A 19096-nucleotide genomic window follows, 5' to 3' on the forward strand; every position below is an offset into this window, starting at 1 on the left:
GGACATCGGCGGCTCCACTCCGGGCGCGCTCCAAAGCTCTCTTCAACGTACTGTCGCAAGAGCAAACAAAGGAGATCGCCGGCACCCCCCCCCCCCTAGCCGCCCTGAGCCGCCATGACCACGAAGCCGGTGCACGTGCGTGGGCGCAGCCGGTAGCGAGGAAGAGTAGTACATGGTAGGTCGCCGCCGCTCTGGTCCCAGGAAGACCACCGCTACTCCACTCAGTCGACGCCAAGCTTGGTGGGGTAAACATCGGCGGCCGATTAGCCGCTGGACGGCAATGTGGAGGCGGAAATCTTCAGAACCTTGTGCTCCGGAGGAGGTTATCGAGGCGGATGAGGAGGAGGCAAAGGTAATGGTCGGCTTTCTCGGGTTCATGGCCGGACATGGTGGTCAGGCGCCCGCGATCATTTAGATTAGGTTTACAGTAGGTTTTAGTACGGTTTGTGCGAAATATGTAATGAATTTCGTCCAGTTTGTAGGAAAAGTTTTCGAAATGTAATGAATTTCATCCGGTTAATTTGACATTTGCTTTGTTTGCACAAATTTCGTCCGGTTAGTTCATATAGTTGTCGAAAGGTATGCGGGAAGCATCGGATGGCATCCATCAGTGTCCTCGGACAGATGCCGGTGTAAATTTGTGGGTCAGCGCTGGAGATGCCCTAACTATCATGCTATAATCACTAACAGTGCTCCATTATTTGGCAGGCAACAGTTATCCCTCGATCAAAATCAGATCTGTGGTGTTTCGCACTCCTCCCGCGTAAGATTGTAAACTCTTGCTTACATAAAAATGGCGCAAGTGGACGGCACTATAGCACGCATATCACTCAAACTAGCCCGCCTAACGAGCGGGAAAGCACCGCCCTCGTCATTTTGTTCTCGATTTCTATCGATCGATCGCGCGAAAATGTTACGCTTCGTAAGTTCTAAAGGAAAAGGCGGCACACTTACGACTCGTACGCGTCGCACCCGCGATAGTCTGGCTCGCATGGTGCTAACCAGAGGGGACATGCATTGTCTTGCAATTTCACTAACATGTGGGACTGTAATTGAATAAACCATCGATAGCCAAAATCTAATCTCTCAGCGGGCGTCAGCTGAGAAGAGGGAAACGGGGGAGGGAGAAAAGATCGCCCGCCCGCCGCGCACGGACTCCAAGAAATATATGGTGATAATGTGAGATGGGCCATTCTGGAGTCCGGACCGCTTCCGGAGCCCGCTCTGACCGCCCTGGCCCCTCAAGACGCCAGCTGCCCGCCTCATGCATGCATAGCAAGTACTAGAAAACTGGGCTATAAGCCCGCTTATGTGGAGGAGAGAGAGGCATTGATAAAGTCAAGGAGTGAGCTCTGCAAGATCCCGTCTCTACACGTGCTCCTAGGTATAAAAAAATAATTCTAAAAAAGGCATAAAAAACAATTGTGTCTAAAAAAAGAAAGGTAAAAAACATTTGATAGGAAATATATAGAGAGAAAGTGAGAAAAGGTTATAACCTTATAGCCAACCTTATAGTCAACAGTATGGTAGCATTACATGAGGAAGGAGGGAGTGGTGGAGATGCCAAGTTCACTGGGCTGTCGTGTTTCACACTCCTCCATCATAACAGTGGAGACAATAGCTTTCATCAACAATAAACAATGAATACCCGTTGCTCGTCCTCTATATCAGAAAGAATACTTTCATTTGCCGACATGTGGGACGTCGACCATCCTGGTCCACCTGCCATGCACAAAATTATCCTGGTCTACCCCGGCCGTATCGCAGGCCCAACCTTTCCCACTGTAAGTTGTTCAGACGAAGGAACCATCATGACTTCGTTGAATTCCTCTTCTTCAAGAAAACTTGCTGTACCCGCAATACTTCTACCACACGCGAAGACTGGACGGCACTGTACCACAACATATCACTGAAACCCACTAGGACAAACTAGCCCGCCTAGGTCATCTATTTTGGAACGGAGGGAGTACGTCTCTGCACTGCTATGATTTGGGTTGTACGTCTCTGTACTTTTGCTATGATTTTCCTACCCTATGAACCAAATGAGGCCTGAATGTATCTGTGTTGACTATTGTCTGATCGATCGCTAAGCCTACAATTTTAGGAGCTAGGGCTATTGGTCGATCGATGATGGATAAGTATAAGCGTACCACTGATAACCCACAAGTATAGGGGATCACAACCGTTTTCAAGGGTAGAGTATTCAACCCAAATTTATTGATTCGACACAAGGGGAGCCAAAGAATATTCTCAAGTATTAGTAGTTGAGTTGTCAATTCAACCACACCTGGATAACTTAGTATCTGCAGCAAAGTATTTAGTAGCAAAGTAGTATGATAGTAATGGTAACCGTGGCAAAAGTAACGATAACAGTTTTGTAGTAACTGTAACAGTAGCAACACTAAGTAAATAAGCAAAGCACAATATGTGAAAGCTCATAGGCATTGGATCAGTGATGGATAATTATGTAGGATGCGATCCCTCATGTAATAGTTATAACATAGGGTGACACAGAACTAGCTCCAGTTCATTGATGTAATGTAGGCATGTATTCCAAATATAGTCATACGTGCTTATGGAAAAGAACTTGCATGACATATTTTGTCCTACCCTCTCGTGGGAGCGGGGTCCTAATGGAAACTAAGGGATATTAAGGCCTCCTTTAAATAGAGTACCGGACCAAAGCATTAGCACATCGTGAATACATGAACTCCTCAAACTACGGTCATCACCGAGAAGTATCCCGATTATTGTCACTTCGGGGTTGTCGGATCATAACACATACTAGGTTACTATAGACTTGCAAGATAGGATCAAGAAATCACATATATTCATGAAAACATAATAGGTTCAGATCTGAAATCATGGCACTCGGGCCCTAGTGATGAGCATTAAGCATAGCAAACTCATAGCAACATCAATCTCAAAACATAGTGGATACTAGGGATCAAACCCTAACAAAACTAACTTGATTACATGGTAAATCTCATCCAACCCATCACCGTCCAGCAAGCCTACGATGGAATTACTCACGCACGGCGGTGAGCATCATGAAATTGGTGATGGAGGATGGTCGATGATGACGACGGCGATGAATCCCCCTCTCCGGAGCCCCGAACGGACTCCAGATCGGCCCTCCCGAGAGAGATTAGGGCTTGGCGGCGGCTCCGTATCGTAAAACATGATCAAACTTTCTCTCTGATTTTTTCTCCGCGAAACCAAATATATAGAGTTGGAGTTCAGGTCGGTGGAGCTCCAGGGGGCCCACGAGGCAGGGGGGCGCGCCCAGGGGAGGGGGCGCGCCCCCCACCCTCATGGACAGGGTGTGGGCCCCCTGGCCTTGATTCTTTCGCCCATATTTTTTATATTTTCCAAAAGTTATCTCCGGATTTTCAGGTCATTCCGAGAAATTTTGTTTTCTGCACAAAAATAACACCATGGCAGTTCTGCTAAAAACAACGTCAGTCCGGGTTAGTTTCATTCAAATCATGCAAGTTAGAGTCCAAAACAAGGGCAAAAGTGTTTGGAAATGTAGATACGTTGGAGACGTATCAACTCCCCCAAGCTTAAACCTTTGCTTGTACTCAAGCAATTCAGTTGACAAACTGAAAGTGATAAAGAAAAACTTTTACAAACTCTGTTTGCTCTTGTTGTTATAAATATGTAAAGCCAGCATTCAAGTTTTCAGCAAAGATTATGAACTAGCCATATTCACAACAACACTTAGGTCTCATGTTTACTCATATCAATGGCCTAATCAACTAGCGAGCAATAATAATAAAACTCGAATGACAACACTTTCTCAAAACAATCATAATATGATATAACAAGATGGTATCTCGCTAGCCCTTTCTGAGACCGCAAAACATAAATGCAGAGCACCTTTAAAGATCAACGACTGACTAAACATTGTAATTCATGGTAAAAGAGATCCAGTCAAGTCATACCCAATATAAACTAATAGTAATGCATGCAAATGACAATGTGCTCTCCAGCGGGTGCTTTTTAATAAGAGGGTGATGACTCAACATAAAAGTAAATAGATAGGACCTTCACAGAGGGAAGCAAGGATTTGTAGAGGTGCCAGAACTCGATTTTAAAATAGAGATGAATAACATTTTGAGCAGTATACTTTCACTGTCAACACAATAACTATGAGATCTCGATATCTTCCATGCTACATACATTGTAGGTGGTTCCCAAACAGAATGGTAAAGTTTATACTCCCCCACCACCAACAAGCATCAAGCCATGGCTTGCTCGAAACAACGAGTGCCTCCAACTAGCAACAACCCTGGGGGAGTTTTGTTTAATTATTTTGATTTGCTTTGATCTTTTTGATCATGGGACTGGGCATCCCGGTTACCAGCCATTTTCTCGTGAATGAGGAGCGGAGTCCACTCCCCTTGAGAATAACCCACCTAGCATGGAAGATACAGATAGCCCTAGTTGAAACATGAGCTGCTCAAGCATACGAAACAGCATTTCATTTGGAGGTTTGGAGTTTGGCACATACAAATTTACTTGGAATGGCAGGTAAATACCGCATATAGGAAGGTATGGTGGACTCATATGGAATAACTTTGGGGTTTATGGAGTTTGGATGCACAAGAAGTATTCCCTACTTAGTACAGGTGAAGGCTAGCAAAAGACTGGAAAGCGACCAACTGAGAGAGCGACAACAGTCATGAACATGCATTAAAATTAATCAACATTGAGTGCAAGCATGAGTAGGATATAATCCACCATGAAAATAAATATCGTGAAGGCTATGTTGATTTTGTTTCAACTACATGCGTGAACATGTGCGAAGTCAAGTCACTCGAATCATTCAAAGGAGGATACCACCCTATCATACCACATCACAACCATTTTAATAGCATGTTGGCACGCAAGGTAAACCATTATAAGCTCCTAGCTAATTAAGCATGGCATAAGCAACTATAATCTCTAATTGGCATTGCAAACATGTTTATTCATAATAGGCTGAATCAGGAATGATGAACTCATCAAATTTACAAAAACAAGAGAGGTCGAGTTCATACCAGCTTCTCTCATCTCAATCAGTCCATCATATATCATCATTATTGCCTTTCACTTGCACGACCGAACAGTGTGGATGATAATAATAGTGCACGTGCATTGGACTAAGCTGGAATCTGCAAGCATTCAATTCAAAATAGAAGACAAAGTAATATGGGCTCTAAGTTAAATCAACAATCATGCATATGAGAACCACTAAACATTTTCATTATGGTCTTCTCCTCTCGGCCCCCAAAGAAAATAAAAGAAATAAAACTATTTACACGGGAAAGATCCCAACAAGCAAAAGAAGAACGAGAAATCTTTTTGGGTTTTCTTTTTAATTACTACTACAAGCATGGAAATTAAACTAACTAATTTTTTTGTTTTTTCTTAAGGTTTATCGAACACACAAGAAGAAAAGTAGAAAAAGAAATTTAAACTAGCATGGATAGTACAATGAAAAAGTATGAACATCGACGACTAGAATGAGTGTGTGGGTGCAGGAATAAGTGGAGGGGGCCCACCATGGGCCCACGAGGCAGGGGGGTGCGCCCAGTAAGAGTGGGCGCGCCTTGGGCCCTCGTGGCCAGGTGGTTGCCCCCCTTGCTGTGTTCTCAGTGCCTAAAATACTCAAATATTCCATAAAAAATCATACTAAATTTGCAGGGCATTTGGAGAACTTTTATTTTCGGGATATTGTCTTATTGCATGGATAATTCAGAAAACAGACAGATAATACTATGTTTGCTTTATTTAATCTAAATTACATAAAGTAAAAAGAGGGTACAGAAGGTTGTGCCTTCAAGTTTGATCCGTCTCATGATCATCAAAAGGAATCCACTAACAAGGTTGATCAAGTCTTGTTAACAAACTCATTCCGAATAACATGGAACCGGAGAAATTTGGAATAACACTAGGTTACCTCAACGGGGATATGAACATCCCCAACAATAAGAATATCATAATTTTTTCTTGACAGTAGGAAGAGGAAATTCAAAACCTCCAATAATGATAGTTGGAATTTTTTAATAGAATTGATACTATGAACTTGAGGTTGTTTCCTCGGAAAGTGTATCGTATGCTCATTACCATTAACATGAAAAGTGACATTGCCTTTGTTGCAATCAATAACAGCCCCTGTAGTATTCAAAAAGGGTATACCAAGGATAATCGACATACTATCATCCTTGGGAATATCAATAATAACAAAGTCCGTTAAGATAGTGACATTTGCAAACACAACAGGCACATCCTCACAAATACCGACAGGTATAGCAGTTGATTTATCGGCCATTTGCAAAGATATTTCAGTAGGTGTCAACTTATTCAATTCAAGTCAATGATATAAAGAGAGAGGCATAACACTAACACCAGCTCCAAGATCACATAAAGCAGTTTTAACATAGTTTCTTTTAATGGAGCATGGTATAGTTGGTACCCCTAGATCTCCTAGTTTCTTTGGTATTCCACCCTTAAAAGTATAATTAGCAAGCATGGTGGAAATTTCAGCTTCTGGTTTCTTCCTTTTATTTGTAATAATATCTTTCATATATTTAGCATAAGGATTTACTTTAAGCATATCAGTTAAGCGCATACGTAAGAAGATAGGTCTAATCATTTCAGCAAAGCGCTCAAAATCCTCATCATCCTTTTTCTTGGATGGCTTAGGAGGAAAAGGCATGGGTTTCTGAACCCATGGTTCTCTTTCTTTACCGTGTTTCCTAGCAACAAAGTCTCTTTTGTCATAACATTGATTCTTTGATTGTGGGTTATCAAGATCAACAGCAGGTTCAATCTCTACATCATTATTATTGCTAGGTTGAGCATTAACATGAACATTATCATTAACATTATCACTAGGTTCATGTTCATCACCTGATTGTGTTTCACCATCGGAAATAGAAATATCATTGGGATTCTCAGGCGTGTCTACAACAGGTTCACTAGAAGCATGCAAAGTCCTATCATTTTTCTTTTTCTTCTTTCTAGAAGGACTAGGTGCATCTAAATTATTTCTCTGAGAATCTTGCTCAATTCCCTTAGGGTGGCCTTCAGGATAACAAGGTTCCTAAGTCATTCTACCAGTTCTAGTAGCCACTCTAACAGCAAAGTCATGTTTATTATTTAATTCATCGAGTAAATCACTTTGAGCCTTAAGTACTTGTTCAGCTTGAGTGGTAACCAAAGAAGCATGTTTGCTAATGAGTTTAAGTTCACCTTTAACTCTAGCCATATAATCACTCAAGCGTCCAATCATGAAAGCATTATTCTTGAATTCTCTACCAACATAAGCATTAAAACTTTCTTGTCTAGCCATAAAGTCATAAAATTCATCTAAACATTGGCTAGGAAATTTAGTAGATGGGATTTCAACTTTATCATATCTATAGAGAGAATTTACCTTTACTACCTGTGATCGGTTCTCAAGACAATGTGTTTCTTCAACAGGAGGTATATTGAGACCATGTATTTCTTCAATAGGAGATAAATTCTTAACATCTTCGGTTTTAATACCTTTTTCTTTCATTGACTTCTTTGCCTCTTGCATATCTTTAGGACTGAGAAATAGAACTCCCCTCTTCTTCGGAGTTGGTTTAGGAATAGGCTCAAGAATTGGCTCAGGAATTGGCTTAGGAAGAGTCCAATTATTTTCATTAGTCAACATATTATTCAATAAAAATTAAGCTTGGTCGACTATTATTTCCCTAAAAACACAACCAGCACAACTATCCAAGTGGTCCTTGGAAGCATCAGTTAGTCCATTATAAAAGATATCAAGTATTTCATTTTTCTTAAGAGGATGATCAGGCAAAGCATTAAGTAATCGGAGAAGCCTCCCCCAAGCTTGTGGGAGACTCTCTTCTTCAATTTGCACAAAATTGTATATTTCCCTCAAGGCAGCTTGTCTCTTATGAGCAGGGAAATATTTAGTAGAGAAGTAATAAATCATATCCTGGGGAGTACACACACATCCAGGATCAAGAGAATTAAACCAATTTTTAGCATCACCCTTTAATGAGAATGGAAATATCTTAAGGATATAGTAGTAACAAGATTTCTCATCATTAGTGAACAGGGTGGCTATATCATTTAACTTAGTAAGATGTGCCACAACAGTTTCAGATTCATTACCATAAAAAGGATCAGATTCAACCAAAGTAATTATCTCAGGATCAACAGAGAATTCATAATCCTTATCAGTAACAAAGATAGGTGAAGTAGCAAAATCAGGGTCATATTTCATTCTAGCATTTAGAGATTTCTGTTTAAGTTTAGCTAATAAATTCTTAAGATCAGATCTATCATTGCAAGCAAAAAGATCTCTAGCAGTTTCTTCATCCATAACATAACCCTCTGGAACAACAAGCAATTCATACTTAGGGGGAGAACCTTCATCATCACTATCTTCAATAATTTCATCATCCATAATTTCATTCTCTCTAACCCTAGCAAGTTGTTCATCAAGATATTAACCTAATGGCACAGTTGTATCAAGCATAGAAGTAGTTTCATCGTAAGTATCATGCATAGCAGAAGTGGCATCATCAATAACATGCGACATATCAGAATTCAAAGCAGTAGCAGTTTTAGGTGTCGCAAGCTTACTCAAAACAGAAGGAGAATCTAGTGCAGAGCTAGATGGCACTTCCTTACCTCCCCTCGTAGTTGAGGGAAAAATCTTAGTTCTTTTGTCTTTCAAGTTCCTCATAGTGATCAGCAGATATAAATCCCAAGTGACTCAAAGAATAGAGCTATGCTCCCCAGCAACGGCGCCAGAAAATAGTCTTGATAACCCACAAGTATAGGGGATCGCAACAGTTTTCGAGGGTAGAGTATTCAACCCAAATTTATTGATTCGACACAAGGGGAGCCAAGGAATATTCTCAAGTATTAGCAGTTGAGATGTCAATTCAACGACACCTGGATAACTTAGTATCTGCAGCAAAGTATTTATTAGAAAAGTAGTATGATAGTAATGGTAACAGTGGCAACAGTAACGATAACAGTTTTGTAGTAATTGTAACAGTGGCAATGGTAAAGTAAATAAGCAAAGCACAATATGTCAAAAGCTCGTAGGCATTGGATTAGTGATGGATAATTATGTCAGATGTGATTCCTCATGTAATAGTTATAACATAGGGTGACACAGAACTAGCTCTAGTTCATCAATGTAATGTAGGCATGTATCCAGAATATAGTCATACATGCTTATGGAAAAGAACTTGCATGAAATCTTTTGTCCAACCCTCCTGTGGCAGCAGGGTCCTAATGGAAAACTAAGAGATATTAAGGCCTCCTTTTAATAGAGTACAGGACCAAAGCATTAGCACATAGTGAATACATGAACTCCTCGAACTACGGTCATCACCGAGAAGTATCCCGATTATTGTCACTTCGGGGTTGTCGGATCATAACACATAATAGCTGACTATAGACTTGCAAGATAGGATCAAGAACTCACATATATTCATGAAAACATAATAGGTTAAGATCTGAAATCATGGCACTCGGGCCCTAGTGACAAGCATTAAGCATAGCAAACTCATAGCAACATCAATCTCAGAACATAGTGGATACTAGAGATCAAACCCTAACAAAACTAACTTGATTACATGGTAAATCTCATCCAACCCATCACCGTCCAGCAAGCCTACGATGGAATTACTCAAGCATGGCGGTGAGCATCATGAAATTGGTGATGGAGGATGGTTGATGATGACGACGGTGATGAATCCCCCTCTCTGGAGCCTCGAACGGACTCCAGATCAGCCCTCTCAAGAGAGATTAGGGCGTCGTGGTGGCTCCGTATCGTAAAACACGATGAAACTTTCTCTCTAATTTTTTCTCCATGAAACCAAATATATAGAGTTGATTTGAGGTCGGTGGAGCTCCTGGGGGCCCACGACGTAGGGGGCGCACCCCCACTGATATGTCTCCAACGTATCTATATTTTTTTATTGTTCCATGCTATTATATTACCCCTTTTGGATGTTTATGGGCTTTATTTTATACTTTTATATCATTTTTGGGACTAACCTATTAACCGGAGGCCCAACCCATATTGCTGTTTTATTGCCTGTTTCAGTATTTCAAAGAAAAGGAATATCAAACGGAGTACAAATGGAATGAAACCTTTGGCAGCGTGATTTTTTGGAAGATTATGATCCAGGAGACTTGGAGTGCAAGCCAGGGGAGTATCGAGGGAGCCACGAGACAGGGGGTGCGCCCACCCCCCTGGGCGCGCCCTACCCTCTCGTGGGCCCCTCGAGGCTCCCCCGACCGACTTCTTTCGCCTATGTAAGCCTACATACCCTAAAAACATCATAACAGAAGATAGATCAGGAGTTCCGCCGCCGCAAGCCTCTGTAGCCACCAAAAACCTCTTGGGAGCCCGTTCCGGCACCCTTCCGGAGGGGGAACCCATCACCGGTGGCCATCTTCATCATCCCGGCGCTCTCCATGATGAGGAGGGAGTAGTTCACCCTCGGGGCTGAGGGTATGTACCAGTAGCTATGTGTTTGATCTCTCTCTCTCTCTCTCGTGTTGTCTCTATGGCACGATCTTGATGTACCGCAAGCTTTGCTATTATAGTTGGATCTTATGATGTTTCTCCCCCTCTACTCTCTTGTGATGAATTGAGTTTTCCTCTTGAAGTTATCTTATCGGATTGAGTCTTTAATGATTTGAGAACACTTGATGTATGTCTTGCCGTGTTTATCTGTGGTGACAATGGGATATCACGTGCCACTTGATGTATGTTCTGGTGACCAACTTGCGGGTTCCGCCCATGAACCTATGCATAGGGGTTGGCACACGTTTTCGTCTTGACTCTCCGGTAGAAACTTTGGGGCACTCTTTGAAGTACTTTGTGTTGGTTGGATGAATCTGAGATTATGTGTTGCATATCGTATAATCATGCCCACGGATACTTGAGGTGACAGTGGAGTATCTAGGTGACATTAGGGTTTTGGTTGATTTGTCTCTTAAGGTGTTATTCTAGTACGAACTCTTGAATAGATTGATCCGAGAGAATAACTTTGAGGTGGTTTCGTACCCTACCATAATCTCTTTGTTTGTTCTCCGCTATTAGTGGCTTTGGAGTGACTCTTTGTTGCATGTTGAGGGATTGTTATATGATCTATCTATGTTATTATTGTTGAGAGAACTTGCACTAGTGAAAGTATGAACCTTAGGCCTTGTTTCCTACCATTGCAATACCGTTTACGCTCACTTTTATCATTAGTTACCTTGCTGTTTTTATATTTTCAGATTGCAAAAACCCATATCTACCATCCATATTGCACTTGTATCACCATCTCTTCGCCGAACTAGTGCGCCTATAGAATTTACCATTGTATTGGGTGTGTTGGGGACACAAGAGACTCTTTGTTATTTGGTTGCAGGGTTGTTTGAGAGAGACCATCTTCATCCTACGCCTCCCACGGATTGATAAACCTTAGGTCATCCACTTGCGGGAAATTTGCTACTGTCCTACAAACCTGTGCACTTGCAGGCCCAACAACGTCTACAAGAAGAAGGTTGTGTAGTAGACATCACCCACCCTCGTGGACAGGGTGTGGGCCCCCTGGCCTTGATTCTTTCGCCCGTATTTTTTATATTTTCCAAGAGTCCACAGCAAGGACAGCGGCATGGGAATCGATCTCTGGGGCGAAGTCCACAGGACTGACCACGACATCAGAATCAATCTCTGGGGTGATGTCCATAAGATGGACAGCGGCATCGGGATCAATCTCTGGGGCGACGCCAACAGGATGGGCCGCGACATCGGAATCATCAAGGACGTCCATCGGCACCTGCACAACCCTAACATATTAGCAAGCACATTGCAAATAATCAAAAACCACAACTATGGTAATAAGTCATTATTTTTTACCTTGCGCAGCTCACCGGGGGATCTCATCCCTCTGGGGGGCATCTCCTCGTCCTCGATGGGGGCCATCACCTTGCAAGGGGAATACTGCTTCTCAACGGCGACTATCTCCTCAAACTCGGCCTTGAGCCTCGCATAGGTGGCCATCAGAGTTTCTGGGGTAGGCACGGTGGGGCCCTTGCTGTTCTTCCAACTTTATTTGAGGAGTTCGTCCGCCAACATCATCAACTCTTTGGCCAGTGTTTGTTTCTTGGAGTTCTTCGTCTCCATGGGTTGGCCCGCCAACATGCTCAACTCGTTGGTCGGTGCTCGCTTCCTAGAGATCGTTGTCTCCAGTGGGTTGTCTGCCGGCAACTCTTTGCCTAGTGCTCTAGGATCCAACAATGAACTGACAGACAAAAAGCAATCAAAAGGAAATCACAATCACAATGAAAACGGGAAAAGAATAGGCTGTGAGAATCGATCGGTGCTTCACAAAAAGAAGATTCTTGGAATGAAAATATAGCAGCATAACTGATTCGCCCACCTTTCCTTCGTCGGTATAGAAGAAAAATGGCAGAAGTGAGTAGCCTGGAGTGATGTTTTCTTCAAGAAAGGGAAGAAAGGGATTCAACAAGCATTTTAGTGAAATGATGGTTGCTTCATCCAGTCCAACTTGGAGGCCACCTTACCACTGCTAGGAAAGGTGTGGGTTTTGTGATATGACGGGTCATGATGGCCACACCGGGGTGACAGGTGAGTCTCGACTGTAGCACCTCGCTATGATTTGGCGGATGGCACGCGGGCCCGGATGCTTTGATGTCCCGCATGTAGATAGAGCGGCTAGTCATATAGGAGTGATCAATATTGTGCACCGCGACCAAGGCAGAGAGGAAAATGAGAGAACTACGTGATTAATGCATGAGTTTAATTAGGGTAGTTTTGTAAAGTACGAGATACATTCCTCCAATCGCAAAATGCCTTGGTTCATGGGATTTGAGATTTGAGCCCTATAAACCGGAAGGGAGGGAGTACTGCACGCGGTGTAGTCTAGTCACTTGTTAAAATCTCTAGAAAGGCAAATACTCCTTTCCAGTTTACAAGGCTATACTACTCCCTCCCTCTAGGTGTGTAAGTCATATTACGAAAACCAAATAGTCCCAAAACACTTAGGCACGGTGCTTTTAATGACTTGAGACTACCAAACACGACATGCAGTGGCTAGTTCATTGCATGCAATGCTATTAATTAGCAAATAAACATTGGTGACCCCAGGAGGAAACGGTGCTAAGCGCGTGGACCTATGAAGAATGAGTATCAATCAATGGATGATGGAGTTTAATTGTTAAACAATTCAATGAGGGAAGCTTAGCTACAAATTCAATGACTTACTCGCCTAGACGGAGGGAGTAGCAAGTACTAGTACTACTACAATAGTGGGCTCAAATAGCATTTTTGTCTTATGCAAGAGCCTGGCAACTACCCCTCCGTTCCAAAATACTTGACTTCCATTTGTCCAAAAATGGATGTACCTATATACTAAAACATGTCTAGATACATCTATATTTTGACAAATAGAAGGCATGTATTGTGGAACGGAGGGGGTATATGCGTGCTCCAAGGCACCGCACCACGCGAGCATTCGCAACTGCCACGTTCGGGTTGCGCTTGGCTCTTGCCTCTTCGAGAAGATGAACAATGATGTTACTCCTACTTCTACAGTATCGAATCCACTGCTGCATGTCCGTCCACCTCATGCGGGAGGGATAACATGTAGCGAAAGCTTCTACTTACTGCTCCTGCCTTTGCGTCTATGACAGGCGGGCCCAACAGGTGGTTGGCCCTCCTATCATGCAGCGAAAGGCCGGTGCAGTTAAGGCACCGGAGCTCAGTCCGCGAGGGAGAGGGCATTGTAGTAATCAAACTTCTCGGTCTTGTACGAGTTGACGCGGCACATCAAAGAACTGCACTCCATATAAGTCTTTTTACACATTTCAAATGGACTACAACATACGGATGTATGTAAACATATTCTGCTTCGTATGTAGTCACTTGTTGCAATCTCTAAAAGGACTTATATTTGGAAACGGAGGGAGGACAACGCATGCATGCATGCCGTGACTTTCCTATTGATACTTGCATGTGTTGACTTGATGCACCTTGCCAATTTTTGACTATAAATTTAACTAACCAAATTTTCATGCATGTCACAAAACATTACGGGGCTGTTTGGATTGTGACTATGTTTGTCTTATGTTGCCACATTATTTTTCCCACACTTGCCACACATGCCTAACTTGAGTTGCTCAAATTGTTAGACACACTTTGGCTTGCCTAAGGGAATCTTGCCACAATTTTTGTGTCTATGACATGTGGGGTTCACTGCTAATAAAAACACTCTTATCTTAGGTGTGGCTAATAAAAAGACTTATATTTAGGAACCGAGGGAGTAGAAAATATAAATAATAATGCATTTTGGGGCAACCCACGTTTCCGCTAATTTTAGCCGTGGACTTGTTCACAACTCTTACGAGGGGGTGGTTATTCATTTAATGGAGGGACTTGTAGTACCAGACTTGAACGATACAAAGTGCGACCTGGCACACCATAACACCACTTGGAACAAGCGGGTAGCTATCTCAAAAAACAATCAACAACTAAAAAACCACAACCTGGCATGTAGTACACAATTTTAAAAGATTGTTTGATGGACTGAAAAAGGAAAACTACCCCACTACATATATATAGGCCGGAGCCTCCGTGCTTGCTTGCTAGGGTTGCTCTATTCACACACTCTCATCCTCTCCAGATCTAAACAAGATAGGGGTGGTAACACTGTCTTTCTCCCTTCAAAAAACACTGCCTTTCTATCCTCACCGTTGGTTATAGATCCGGACGTATCCCCCTCCGCCGGTGAAGGGGAGGAGGGGCAGCATTTAGGCCATCATCGACAGCGAGGGAGGAGATCCACTGCCGGCCGCACCGTTATCTCTGGTCGAGCGCCGGTGCGGGAGGTCCTCCGATCCCTTCATCGTTTCCTTTGGGCGGATCCGGCCTCCCGCGGCCCACCTATCCTCATCCTGATGACCTTCAGGTATATCTTCATTCGAAACCGCCTTAGCTCTACTTCCCTAGCTCGCTACGTCGCTGCATGTGCATCATTTTCTACCTCTCAGCCCCTCTCGATTGGATGGTCCAACGTCGCCTATTTTTTTTTCTATTGTTAGAGGTAAATCTACTTCATGGAGTCGAATCTTGTACTCCCTCCGTCCAGAAATACTTGTCATTGAATTGGATGTATCTAGATGTATTTTAGTTTAGACACATCCCTTTTGATGACAAGTAATTCCAGACAGAGTGAGTACTTGGTTCAAACAAGAAATAAAGTGGGAGTGGGGGAATTTAGTATGTACATCGGACTTGGTACAAATAGGAAGGAAAGGGGGAGAAAGTAGTACAGACTGGTCATCCAACCAGTCTCTTGGTCGAAAAGGGAAATATAGGGGTAACTCTATACACAGTGGTATGACCAGGACTAGATTTTCTATCCACACATAGGAGTAGGTGGCTAGAGTGAACAAAAATGGGACCAACCCAGATATGTTTCTTGGATGTTTGTTTCTCGAGGCAACAAACTATGAATCACCACTTTATGCCCCCGTTTACATACATGGTGCTGGACTGCTGGTGCACCCACTGTCCCATGCCCTTATACCAAATATTTAGTTGTTCTTAATCTAATGTCCCTGGTAAAAATGAAGCCATGCCACTGTTATAAGCTATGACAAGTTTAGAAAAAAGCCAAATGTTTTTGCCTGTAATTGTTTGAGACTCTGACTGTTTCCTCTGTACCTTTTTGTGCAAACAGGGATATCCAATTCACCTAGTTGCTGTTGTGACCTTTTGGTGCAATGCACAAAACTCTTCTTAGAAGACGTGACTTTTGTGTTGTTTAACTGGAATGTCAGAATGGAATAGTTGGTTCATTTTGGTGGAACTGCACAAAGGGAGATCCATGTTCCAATCCTCATCATCCATATTGGCGACATAACCTTCCTTTAGGTAAGAATGATATTTAATGAATGTGTTCATCTCTATTTTCTGACTGCCATGAGAAAATAATGCTATTTTTTACTAGTACACTTGTACTCCCTCACTGACAAAACCAATTCTGAAATAGAAGGCCAATCATGTACTTGGTTTCACCAACTGGTGAGGAAAAAGAGAAACAGAGCATGAAGAGGAAGAAGAAGAATAAACAGTGCCAAGGCAATCTTGCTGAAGCGAGAGGCCTCGGTCGAGGCCATTCAAGGGCTCCAGCAATGACTACCTTACATGTGAGATGATCCTCCAGGGAGCCCTTCCACTTCTGTTGTCTCACTTAATTAATTAGGAGTACTTAAGTACCACTAATTTATTGCTGCCTAATTTTCCTATCGGAGTTAAACAAATCTTTAGTAGGACCCTATGCTGAATCATGTACGTGTGTATGTTTGTCTATGGAGGTGAATCATGTGGTGGAGCAGGGAGGGAATATTATTAGTGTCATGAAATAATAGTGTTATTGTTTTGCATGTTAATTTATTTCCATTGGTTCAATGAGGCAATGTTTTGCGTATTGTCCATCATGAATTTGATGCTACTATTAGAGTAATATGTTAATGTCTTCCTATCCTTTCTCATTACGCTAATGAAGGTTTCACCTTGTTCCTACTTGTGCAAATAGGGATCATGTTGTGCCAATCATACATTTTAGTGGAACTACACAAGACAATACAATGAACTGTATCCCAGCCAGTGCTTTAACTCTACTGGAAGTTCTTGATAATCTTTCGATATAATCTCAGCACTGGTAAACAAGAGTGATTTCAACCATACATTTGAAGTGCACAAAAATATATACTATTTAGTGATTCCAGTGAGTGCTTTATCATCTCTTATGGGACTACATGAATAAGCTTTTTTTCTCAGGTTGGTATGGGCCTAAGGCCTTCATCCATATTAGTTTGTTGTCATCTCTATTTGTATCGTGCTACTGTCATGAGAAACTCCTTTATCTTTGCACGTTAAAGTTTTGCAACCTATGATAAATGGCAATGCTTCGAGTGTTGAGCTAATTGGCACTGATTAAATAAACTAATACATCTCTTTAAGCAAGACTACTATGTTGCTAACTTTACCCATTAAGATAATGAGGGTTCTTCTATTTGTTAGTGTATGTTTCATCAACTAGTCCCACTATTACAATAATCTCACTCTCTCAATATATGTGCCAACAGGAATGCTTGATTTTGGTGGAACTGCACAAAAACTTTGGGTGCTTCATTGCCTCGACAGCTTTCGTCCTTTCCTGTCAGTAGCTAATCTCGGCTTGCTTTCTTCCTTCACTGTCAGTCGCTTCACTTATCTCGGCTTCCAGTCAAAGGAAATAGTAATTGATATGCTACCTCACATAGGTTGGTACTGGTCTTTATCCTGATTATTGTGCTTGTCATGTATTGGTAATTTGGTATTCTGCTACTGTTTGCCGATTTTATAAAGGAGTAACTTGGAGCCTGAACTCACGGGCAAATCATTGCATTGGGTGATTTCAGTAGAACTGCACAAAATGATCAGATGGGCATTTACTTATGCTACTGCTATGTACTCCAAAGTTCACTCAGACAAGCATCGATGTTGAAAAGAAGTGCCTATATTCATTCAAGTATCAACCGGCATCAACAAGTTGTCAAACTCCCAAGTATTAGGAGAGTGAACGCCAAAAATATTGCATGGCACATTGCCCAGAAGAACACAGTCCAGTCTTTGGTCCCAACTTGTGCCTTTTGGTTATCAGCAGATATGGTAGCGAACTATATGGCATGGAGTCTAAAGATTCCAGATATGTTGGTTGACGCGTATATTCATCTGGTACTTAATCAGTCAGCATGCCAGGGATGCTCCATTTCAGTTGAACTACACAAAAAATTTGGGTGGTTCATTTTCTCAACCGCCTCCTTTCTCGTCTGCAATGTAGAATTTTGGCGAGCTACAGGACCAAGATGAGCCAGTAAACTAGTTGGATGAAAGTAGTGGCCAAGTTGCTCAAACCTCGCTCGGCATGAGGCCACTATTTGAGGACAAACTTACAAGCAAAGCTCAGATTGTCTGTGTTGCCTCTTATGTACTCGAAAGTTTACTCGTACAAGAATTAATTTTAGCAAGAAGTACCTCCGACTGAACACCATTTACCAGTCTATACCCTAGGTAATTAAAGTTCGTCCATGGATCATATTGGTTGTGATCTCAATCATTTGGATGCATAAATATACTGAACATGAATATTTTTGTGAATTATGTATGAATATAGCCGTGTGATCTATCAATCATTTGGATGCATAGATATGTTGAGCTTGTGTATATATGAATCTTTTGACTTGTTGATAGTGAATGTTGGCTATGAATATGAACGTGTCCTGTGAACCTGAGTTTGATATGAATGTTTACCTTTTCTATTGTATTTGTGTGTGAACTTGTTAGTATGCCTACTGTGGGGTATGTGACGTGTGGGTGTCAATGGCACACCTTCTTCCCAAGAAGAATTGAACCTGCTTTGTTAGGGTAGCAATGGTGCATCAGCTCTTTTTAATCTTTTTATTACTCTGTCTTCCCCTCTCCCCCGCTCAACCCCTGCCGTAATGTTTTCAGCCTCAAAACAAACATAGTACTGCATTGGTTTGGGGGCTTGATGAAAAATTGAGTGTTGGTTTCTGTACGTTGGCCCGCCCAGCAAATGGGCTGCTAGTCCACCACGACGGACTGGGAGGCTAAAAATACAAGTTGTATGGTGCAGAGGCAAGTAAAAAACGCTATCAAGAGCCATCCACTAAAGAAAAAAATCGCTCCTGATGTGCTTCTTAAGTCATGTCGCCGGCCCCCTCTTTAATCCAGTTCGCTCAGGGATCTGGTATCATTTTTTTCCAGAGGGCGAACAAGTATCAGCTAGGCCTAGGTTTTGTATTTTAACATGCGTAGCCCGCGACATACGGAGGCAGTGGTTTCAACTTATTTTTTGAGGTCCATACCGGCCTATGGGCTTTTTCTTAAAGATCGGCAGCCCAATGTATTTTTTTAATAAAACGCAGGTCTCTGTTCTATTTATCTATATATAAGGATAATAATGTTGTGTCCAATTTATGTTTTCCCTTCTAACCACATTAT

Source organism: Triticum aestivum, chromosome 5B (assembly GCF_018294505.1).
Source record: "Triticum aestivum cultivar Chinese Spring chromosome 5B, IWGSC CS RefSeq v2.1, whole genome shotgun sequence".
NCBI classification, from domain to species: domain Eukaryota; kingdom Viridiplantae; phylum Streptophyta; class Magnoliopsida; order Poales; family Poaceae; genus Triticum; species Triticum aestivum.